An 11,079-nucleotide genomic window follows, 5' to 3' on the forward strand; every position below is an offset into this window, starting at 1 on the left:
CTATGAGTCTGTTTTTGAACTACTACCATGCTGTTTTAGTTACTATGGATTTGTGGTGTAGTTTGAAGTCAAGTAATGTGGTGCCTCCGGATTTGTTCTTTTTGCTAAGGATCGCTTTGATTATTTGGGCTCTTTTTAGTTCCATATGAATCTTAGTATAGCTTTCTCCATGAAAACTCTGTAAAAAATGATATTGGTAGTTTTATAGAAATAGCATCCAATATACAAATCACTTTGGGCAGGATGGCCATTCCAGTTATATTAGTTATTGCAATCCATGTGTATGGAATATTTTTCCATTTATTTGTGTCATCTCTAATTTTTTTCAGCAGTGTTTTGTAGTTCTCCTTGTAGAGATCTTTAACCTCTTTAATTTGATATATTCCTAAGTATTTTATTTGTGTGTGTGGCTATTATAAGTGAAATTGTGTTATGTATTTGGTTCTTAGCTAGAAAATTATAGGTGTGTAGAAGTGCTACTGACTTTTGTACAATAATTTTATATCCTGAAAGTTTACTGAAGTAGCTTATCATTTCTAGGAGCCTTTTGGCAGAGTCTTTAGGATTTTCTAAGTATAGACTCATATTGTCATAAAAGAATGATAGTTTGGCTTCTTCTCCTATTTGGATGCCTTTAATTAATTTATCTTGCCTAATTGCTCTGGCTAGGACTTCTAGTACTGTGCAGAATATAAGTGGTGAGACAAGGCTAATCCCTTCTGCTTATGAGCATGTAAAATCAAGAACAAGTTAGTTACTTCCAAGATATAATGTGGTGACAGACATTGAGTAAATACTTGTGTTCCAAAAGGAACAAATTGGCCCAAGGAAAGGGGCTACAGGCCTCTTGCAATTCCAAATTCTAGCAGTGCAGTTATTAAATCTTAATGATCCAAAATAATCTCCTTTGACTCCATGTCCCACAGCCAGGCACACTGGTACAAGAAGTGGACTCCCAAGGCCTTGGGAAGTTCCACTACTGTGGCTTTGCAGGGGTCAGCACCCATGTCTGCTCTCACAGGCTAGCATTGACTGCCTGCAGCTTTTTCACACTGAGGATGCAAGCTGATATTGAATCTAAAATTCTGGGATTTGCAGGGTGGTGGCCCCCATGTTCTCACTCCAGTAGGCAGTGTCCTAGTGGGGACTTTATGTGGGGGCTCCAATCTCACATTTCCCCTCTGCATTGCCCTAGTAGAGGTTCCAAATGAGGGTTCCACTGCTGTAGCAGGCTTCTGTGGGAACATCCAGGTTTCTCCAAACATCCTCTGACATTTAGGTGGAGGCTCCCAAGCCTCAACTGTTGCACTCTGTGTCCCTGCAGGCTTAACACCATTTGGAAGCTGCCAAGGCTTACAGCTTGTGTCCTGTGAAGCAGCAGTCCCAGCTCTACCTGGGCCCCTTTCAGCTATGGTTAAAGTTGGGTCAGCTGGGATGCAGAAAGCAGTGTCCTGAGGCTGCACAGGGCAGTGGGACCCTGGGTATGGCTCATAAAACCATTAATTTCTCCTAGATCTCTTGGCCTGTGATGAGAGAGGCTGCTGCAAAAGTTTCTGAAATGTGTTTGAAGCATTTTCCTCATTATTTTGGCTATCAACATTCGGCTTATCTTTACTTATGCAAATTTCTACAGCCTGCTGAATTTCTCCCCTGAAAATGTGTGTATTAGTCAGGGTTCTCTAGAGGGGCAGAACTAATAGGATATATGAATATATGAATAGGAGTGTATTAAGGAGAATTGACTCATGATCACAAGGTGAAGTCTCATGACATGCTGTCTGAAAGCTGAGGAGCAAGGAATCCAGCAGTACCTCAGGCTGCGTCCCAAAACCTCAAAAGTAAGGAAGCATATAGTGCAGCCTTAAGTCTGTGGACAAAGGCCTGAGAGCCCCTTCCACACCACTGGTGTAAGTCCAAAAGCCAAATAATTTGGAACCTGATGTTCAAGGGTAGGAAGCATCCAGAACAGAAGAAAGATAAGGCCTAGAAGACTCAGCAAGTCTACTCATTCCACCTTCTTCTTCCTGCTTTTTCTAGCCATGTTGGCAGCTGACTGGATGGTACCCACCCAGATTAAGCATGGGTCTGCCTCTCCCAGTCCACTAAGTCAAGTGTTAATCTCTTCTAGCAACACCCTCCCAGATACACGCAGAAACAATACTTTGCATCCTTCAATCCAATAAAGTTGACAATTAATGTTAACCAACCCAATGAACTTTTCTTTTCTACCAAATGATCAGGCTGCAAATCCTAGAAGCTTTTACACTCTGCTTCCCTTTTAAATATAACCTCCAGTTTCAGATCATTTCTTAACTCATCCATATGAGCATAGGTTGTTAGGAACAACCAGATAACATCTTGAACACTTTTCTGCTTAGAAATTTCTTCTGCCAGATACCCTAAATCGTCACTTTCATGTTCAAGGTTCCACAGATCCCTAGAGCAGGGGCACAATGCACCCAGGTTATTTGCTAAACCATAGCAAAAGTGACCTTTATTCCAGTTCCAATAATTTCCTCATTTCCATCTGAGACCTCTTCAGCCTGCACTTCATTACCCAAATTACTATCAGCATTTTGGTCACAACCGTTAAATAAGTCTCTAGGAAGTTCCAAATTTTCCCTCCTCTTACTTCCAGAAGCAAGAGAGAGAGAGAGAGTGAGGAGGCGCCATACACTTTTAAACAACCAGATCTCACAAGAACTCACTCACTTTTATGACCAAAAGAAATAGTACCAAACCATTGATGAAAAACTGCCCCCATTATCCAATTACCTCCCACCAGGCCCCACCTCCAATATTGGGATTACAATTTAACATAAGATTTGGGTAGGAAAACAGATATAAACTATATCAGGAAAAAAGATCAGAGGAGAACTAAATAAATCAGAACAAAAAAATACAGAAGATAAATGAAACAAAAAGCTGGTTCTTTGAAAAGATAAATATAATCAATAGATCATTAATAAGATTAACCAATAAAAAAGAGAGAAAATCTAAATAAGCTTAATTAGAAATAAAATGGGAGCTATTACAACTGATACCACAGAAATACAAAAGAACATTCAAGGATACTATGAACACCTTTGTGCACACAAACTAGAAAACCTAGATGAGATGGATAAATTCCTATGAATGTATTACCATCCTAGATTAAATCAGAAAGAAATAGAAACTCTCAAAAGACCAATAACAAGTAGGAAGATTGAAACAGTAATAAAACTGCCAACAAAAAAAGTCCAATACCAGATAGATTCACAGTGGAATTCTATCAAGTATGCAAAGAATAACTGGTATCAATCCTACTGAAATTATTCCAAAAGATAAGAGAAAGAGGGAATCCTTCCTAAATCATTATACGAAGCCAGCATTTCCCTAATACCAAACCAGGAAAGGACATTAAAAAAAAAAAAAAAAGAAAACCATAGACCAATATCCCTGATTAACACAGATGCAAAAATCCTCAATAAAATCCCAGCTAACTGAAGTCAACAGCATATCAAAAAGAAAATACACCATTATTGAGTGGGTTTCATACCAGGAATGCAGAGTTGGTATATATGCAAGTCAATAAATGTGATACAACACATAGACAGGAGTAAAAACAAAAATCGTCCAGGTGCGGTGGCTCATACCTGCAATCCCAGCACTTTGGGAGGCTGAGATGGGTGGATCACTTGAGGTCAGGAATTTGAGACCAGCCTGACCAATATGATGCAACTCCATCTCTGCTAAAAATACAAAAATTAGCCGGGTGTGGTGGCATGTGCCTGTAATCCCAGTTACTCGGGAGGCTGAGACAGGAGAATCACTTGAACCCAGGAGGCAGAGGTTGCAGTGAGCCAAGATCACACCGTTGCATTCTAGCCAGGGCAACAAGAGTGAAACTCCATCTCAAAAAAAAAAAAAAATCATATATTCATCTCAATTATGAACAAAAAGCATTTGACAAAATCCAGCATCCCTTTATCATTAAAACCTTCAGCAAAACAGGTACGAAAAGAGACAGACCTTAAGATAATAAAAGCCATCTATGACAAACCCACAGCCAAAGTCATACTGAACAGGAAAAAGTTGAAAGCATTTTTCCCGGAGAACTGGAACAAGACAAGGATGCCCACTTTCACCACTTCTATTCAAGATAGTACTGGAAGTTCTAGCCAGAGCAATCAGGCAAGAGAAAGAAGTAAAAGCATCCAAACTCGTAATGAGGAAGTCAAACTGTCACTGTTCACCGCTGATATAATTGCATACCTAGAAAACCTTAAACACTCATCCAAAAACCTCCTGGATCTGATAAATAAATTTAGTTAAGTTTCAGGATACAAAATCAATGCACACAAACAAGTAGCAGTGCTATACACCAACAGCAACCAAGCTGAGAATCAAACCAAGAACTCAACACCTATTACAATAGCTGCAAAAAAAGAAAAACTTAGGAATATACCTAACCAAAGAGATAAGAGATCTCCACAAAGAAAACTACAAAACACTGCTGACAGAAATCATAAATGACACAAACATGGAAATACATCCCATGCTCATGAATGGGTAGAATCAATATTGCGAAAATGATCATACTGAGGGAGAAGGAAAGAAAAAAATCAATTGGGAAAAATTCAGTCTGCAGAAGCAACCTGCCTGAAAAGTCACAGCAACAGACAAAAATTAAACAACCTGGGGAAAATAAAACTCAGGCTGCTCCTGGACAGATAAGCAAAACAGGGTCCAACACAGATATTCTTTCTTCTTTTTCTAATTAGTGAGCTCCCAGGGAAAAGTTTTCTGCCCTTTTCAGTCATATACGTGGGGGGAACTTTCTCAGGAGGAGTGAGGCTTATAAAAAATGACCCACAGTTATACAAACAAGAAAAGTGGCACTTTGTGCTTGCCTGGAGACATACCCACGGCTGCATGAGGTAAGGGGAGTTGCACAGACAGCTTTACTAATAAGAGAAGCTACTCAAACTGCTACAGAGATGAGAGGAGTTTCTTACAAAAACTTTTGAATTTAGATGACACTTGTCAATCCACTCAGACTCCCCTCTCTGCTGCAGAGAGCTCTTTTTATTTCACTTACTAAACTTTCACTTCAGTCACACCTTTGTGTCTGTGTTCCTTAATTTTCTTGGATGTAGGACAAAGAACCTGTGGTACTAGTTTGGACAATGAGAAACTGCTACATTACGGTGCGTTGGTAAGACTGCAACATATACTTGGTGCATTTGGCTGGAAAAAAGAGAATTCATCAGAAAGGTGAGTAAGAGCAGATGTTTAACTCTTTACTTTCATTTCTGAGACTTCTAGTCTATTCCAATCTAGTTTCCTTTCATGGAAGCTCTAAGCCATAGTGTGGGATTTGAAGGAGGTCCTAGGACAACTGAAGATTTCTGGCTGCAGCTACACCCCAGTGTTATCTGAAGGCCCTTAGACTAACTCCAGTCCCCAACAGCTCATCAAGGTGTTGGCACAAGGGCCTCAAGTCCTTTCCTATTGCATTTTCCTCTCTCCTCTTCTGGCTATCACGTCTCCTATACCTTCTTTGTATATACAATGTTGTGGGTGTTTCTGCAACCTAGAGATATAATCTTGCTGGTTAGAGTTAGTTGGTGTCTTAGTAATTAGGAATGTAACTTAAAGAATTGCTGACATTGTGATTCCTTTGAGACAGGAGACTTCAGAATTCCAGTCTAAATTTTCACCTAGGGAGAGTTTTTTGTCCCCAATCATAGACATTCATGGCACTGTATAGGGGGATATTTTACCCCAAGTGAATATCCTCTTCCCTCTCTATTTGGTTTGTTTCCCTCTCCATTTGGGTTGTTTCTTCCCTCTATGTAAAAGCCCAGCACTGCCCAATAATTTTAAACAATTGCTTCATGAGATGAAGTAATTTCCTTCTGTTGGGAGGCATGCTGTGGGAACAGCTTGCCACATGTTAGACTTCTCCGTCCATCCTCTGTTTAGAGAGGATATGGAAGCAAAGTTACTACCTGGTATTTAAAGGTTTACTGCACCACCTGCTGGAATCGGAATCTGTTCCATGGGGAATCTTGTCTGCCCTTCGACAAAAACCTCCAGCTTTCCAGTTCTTCTCCCTTTAACATACCTCTGCTAGAGACCAAACTTTATGCCCTCTCTGCAAACAAGATAATTCTGCTTTCAGCAGTGAGGAGAAAAATGTCCATCAAAAACAAATTTTCATCTCAATACTCCTCCATTAGCAGGAAGGCCACCATTTGACCCTTATGTTTTCTTGAGACATCTATTCTGCCTATGACTAAAATGGCATCTAAATAGAAAGTGGATTTTATGTTTGGAAGTTAACCAGAGCCATCACCTAAGAATAAATTCTCTAGTCTAGTCCATAATAGCAGAGTATAAACCTCAATTCAGGACACTCCCTCCATTAAGGGGCCTTGCCTAAATGCCATTGTTTGTAGTCTCTCCCAAGATCCATTCATCATGGAGTCACACAGACCACAGATGTCTAGGAAGTCAAAGGGTAATTATCTAATTACCAAGCAGCAGACTAATGTCACCTTGGTAAGCATGACTAGACCCATTGCTTAGCTCCTCTGATACCATGGTTTGAGGGTCATGCCTGCACCCATGGTGTGGCACATCCGGTGTTGGGACCCAGGAACCGAAGACTGAACAGTGCAGGGGACGCTCCAGTGCAGGGGACGCTCCCACTGTCTTTCCCTCCACCCTGGGTCGCACTGAAAAGAACAAGAAAATTGAGGAATGCTTCTTTTCTGTCTCTTTTTCTAGACAGGTAACAGACCAACTGCAGCTTGCACCCTTCTGGAGTGCTCTCTGCAACACTGGAACTCCTTTGACCACAGGAATTTAAAGAGAAAAGCAACTCATTTTATTTTGCACATGGGCATGGTATTTTTACTAAACCTTTGCAAGCACTGTAAGGTCCACCTGGCTTTTTTATCAGTAATATCAGGCAGGCCCATAGAGAATAATTCCCTAGAATTAGAAAAGCAACTTCCCGAGGAACCATCTGAGAATCCTCGTCATTTGGGACCACCTCAAGTTCCCTTCTTATTATCGCAGGACCTTAGACAAATAAAAGGGAAGGTTCTCTGATAACCCTGATAAATATATAGAAACTTTCCAAAATTTAATCCAAGTGTTCAATATTACATGGAGAGATGCTGTGCTACTTTTAAGTCAAACCCTAACTGTTACAGCAAAACAGGCAGCCTTACTGCCAGCAGAAACATTTGGAGATAAACAGCATTTTTCCTATAGCCAGTCTAAAAGAGTTGAAAGGCAAAAGTCTAAAGAAAAAAAGTAAAAGAGAAATAGAATCCCCATTGCCAATAAAAAGAGAAACAGTACCCCTTTAAAAATCCTAATTTGAGCCCTAGTAATCCCATAAATAAGTGGAAAAGAAAACACTTTCTGATGTGCATTATAAAAGGCTTGCAAAGAACCAGAACCAAACCTCTTAATTACTCTAAACTATCCTTGTTAAACCAGAAACCAGATGAAAATCCCCCTGCCTTTTTGAAAAGGCTAATAGAAGCTTTAATAAAACACACCTCTCTGTCTCTCCCAATTCAATAAAGAACAGGTTCATTACTCAGGCAGCCCCTAATATTGGAAGAAAGATGCTGAAACAAGCCCTGTCTGAATACCTTTCTAGTTTTTCTCACTCTCAAGTCGGAACTTTGCAGTATATAAATGACACTATCCTCTGTGCCCCAACCAAGGAGGTCTCAGTAAGGCACTAAGACTCTCCTCCATTTCGTAGCTGAAACGGAATATAAGGTCTCAAAATCTAAACCTCAGCTCTGTCAAACTTTAGTAATGTACCTAGGTTCAGTCTTATCAGAAGGGACTAGAGCACCAGGTGAGGAAGGGATTAAGTCCATTTGTTTTAACAGTTGAGGGGATTCTTAGGCATTACTGGACTTTGTAGACTGTAAGTACCTGGGTACAGGAAAATGTCTCACCCTTTACACCACCTCATAAGAGAAACTCAAAACAGTTAAAACTCACCACCCCCAACTTGGGAACTTGAGGCTCAAAAAGACTTTAACCAGTTAAAGCAAGTCTTACTTAAAACACCATCCTTCAGTCTTCCCAGAGGGAAAGCATCCAGTCTCTATGTGTCATAAAGGAAGGAGATGGCCCTGGAAGTTTTAACTAAGGCTTGAGGTCTAGCTCCACAGTCACTGGGTTATTTAAGCAAGGAATTTAACTTGGTAGCTAAAGGATGGTCAACCTGCCTCCAAGCAGCTGCAGTTCTGGCTTTGCTGGTGCCAGAGGCCACTGAGTTAAACATGGGGAATAACTTAACTGTTTACATCTCACACAATATAGCAGTACTGCTATCTTCTGAGGAAAGGCTCTGGCTAACAAGCAATTGCCTCCTCAAGTATCAAGCTTTGCTGCTAGAGGGATCTGCAGTCCAGTTGAAAACCTGCCCTTGCCTGAGCCACTTTCTCCCAGAGGAAACTGGAGAACCTGAACATAATCGGGAACATGCAGTTAAGCAAACTGGTAAAAGAAATATAATCACTGTTTACACTCTCTGTAAAGTTTTAATTAATAAAAGTAATTTTCTTAAAGAGCACTCAGCTTAATTGAAAGTGGATATCTAAGTTATACATATATTTAAAAGCCCTTTATGTTTTTCTCTTCATAGATCTTGTTTTCCTGGAAAAGGTTTTTGTTTTTGTTTTGTTTTCTCAATCGACTAAATTACTTGCCATTGTTGGTGCATCCATGGAAGAATGTAGAATAACTTCTGGTGGCATGGGACTCCTTGGGAAAACAGATAATGCACCACAGATCCCATTTTTGGAGAAATCTCTGTTATCCTCATGGAACCCCTAGAATTAGAAGTGGATAAGTCCCTCTCAAAATCTGTCTTTGTCTTCTAGCTATGCTCGTTTACTAGGCCCTAGGAACTCTGTTCTCCACCCTGCTCTTAAAAGGGATCTATCCTGAGCTGTTGGATCTTCTTTTGTCTGACTGTGTAGTCTTATATATGATATGTATGTGTTGTCTATAAAAAACTAATTAATTGGCATAAAAATAAGCACTAAAATCAAATACTTTAAAGAAAAATGTAAAAGCTGTGGTACACTTCAGTTCACGTAACTTTGATCTTTTAAAATATAAACAGTCTCAGGAATTCTTGGTAAAATACAAATGTCTTCAAACTGTAAAAATGTGGTCTAAATTATGCAGATCAGACAATAGGTTTGCTAAATGTTTTAAGGTTGTAAACTGCTTCTTTAGCCTTTAAAAACTGTTAGCTTTCCTGCTTCAATATTGGTAAAGCCTGGTAACATATGGAAGTAACCATACCCCTAACTATGCTAAGAAAAGTCAAATTTTATCTTCATCTAGCACATAATCAAGACAAACTACTAGGTTTTACATTAAAGTTAAACATTGCTAAGAGTTACCATTATAACATGTAACTGAAACTACTGAACATGGATTTGCATGCAAGGTGTGTAAAAACAGTAAAAGGTGTTATTGATTAAATATTATAAGAAGGCATGGAAATGTACATTTTACCTAGGTAGAAAGAATCATCTTACATTAAATAAAGTAAAAGGTTTAACTAGATGGCTGAATAGGAACAGCTCCAGTCTCCAACTTCCAGCGCGAGCAACACAGAAGACCGGTGATTTCTGCATTTTCAACTGAAGTACTGGGGTCATCTCACTAGGCAGTGCCGGACAATCGGTGCTGGTCAGCTGCTGCAGCCCGACCAGTGAGAGCTGAAGCAGGGCAAGGCATCGCCTCACCTGGGAAGTGCAAGGCGGAAGGAAATCCCTTTTCCTAGCCAGGGGAACTGAGACACACAACACCTGGAAAATCGGGTAACTCCTACCCCAATACTACGCTTTAAGCAAACGGGCACACCAGGAGATTATACCCACACCTGGCCGGGAGAGTCCCACGGCCACAGAGCCTCCCTCATTGCTAGCACAGTAGTCTGCGATCTAACCACAAGGCAGCAGCGAGGCTGGGGGAGGGGCGCCCGCCATTGCTGAGGCTTAAGTAGGTAAACAAAGCCACTGGGAAGCTCGAACTGGGTGGAGCTCACAGCAGCTCAAGGAAACCTGCCTGTCTCTGTAGACTCCACCTCTGGGGACAGGGCACAGCTAAACAACAACAACAAAAAAAGCAGCAGAAACCTGTGCAGACACAAACGACTCTGTCTGACAGCTTTGAAGAGAGCAGTGGATCTCCCAACATGGAGGTTGACATCTGAGAAGGGACAGACTTTCTGCTCAAGTGGGTCCCTGACCCCTGAGTAGCCTAACTGGGAGACATCCCCCACTAGGGGCAGTCTGACACCCCACACCTCACAGGGTGGAGTACACTCCTGAGAGGAAGCTTCCAAAGTAAGAATCAGACAGGTACACTCGCTGTTCAGAAATATTCTATCTTCTGCAACCTCTGCTGCTGATACCCAGGCAAACAGGGTCTGGAGTGGACCTCAAGCAATCTCCAACAGACCTACAGCTGAGGCTCCTGACTATTAGAAGGAAAACTATCAAACAGGAAGAACACCTACACCAAAATCCCATCAGTACGTCACCATCATCAAAGACCAGAAGCAGATAAAACCACAAAGATGGGGAAAAAGCAGGGCAAAAAAGCTGGATATTCAAAAAATAAGAGCACATCTCCCCCTGCAAAGGAGCGCAGCTCATCGCCAGCAATGGATCAAAGCTGGTCAGAGAATGACTTTGACAAGATGAGAGAAGAAGGCTTCAGTCCATCAAACTTCTCAGAGCTAAAGGAGGAATTATGTACCCAGCACAAAGAAACTAAAAATCTTGAAAAAATAGTGGAAGAATTGATAGCTAGAATAATTAATGCAGAGAAGGTCATAAACGAAATGACAGAGATGAAAACCATGACACGAGAAATACGTGACAAATCCACAAGCTTCAGTAATTGACTCGATCAACTGGAAGAAAGAGTATCAGCGATTGAGGATCAAATGAATGAAATGAAGCGAAAAGAGAAACCAAAAGAAAAAAGAAGAAAAAGAAATGAACAAAGCCTGCAAGAAGTATGGGATTATGT

Source organism: Piliocolobus tephrosceles, chromosome 12 (genome assembly GCF_002776525.5).
Source record: "Piliocolobus tephrosceles isolate RC106 chromosome 12, ASM277652v3, whole genome shotgun sequence".
NCBI classification, from domain to species: domain Eukaryota; kingdom Metazoa; phylum Chordata; class Mammalia; order Primates; family Cercopithecidae; genus Piliocolobus; species Piliocolobus tephrosceles.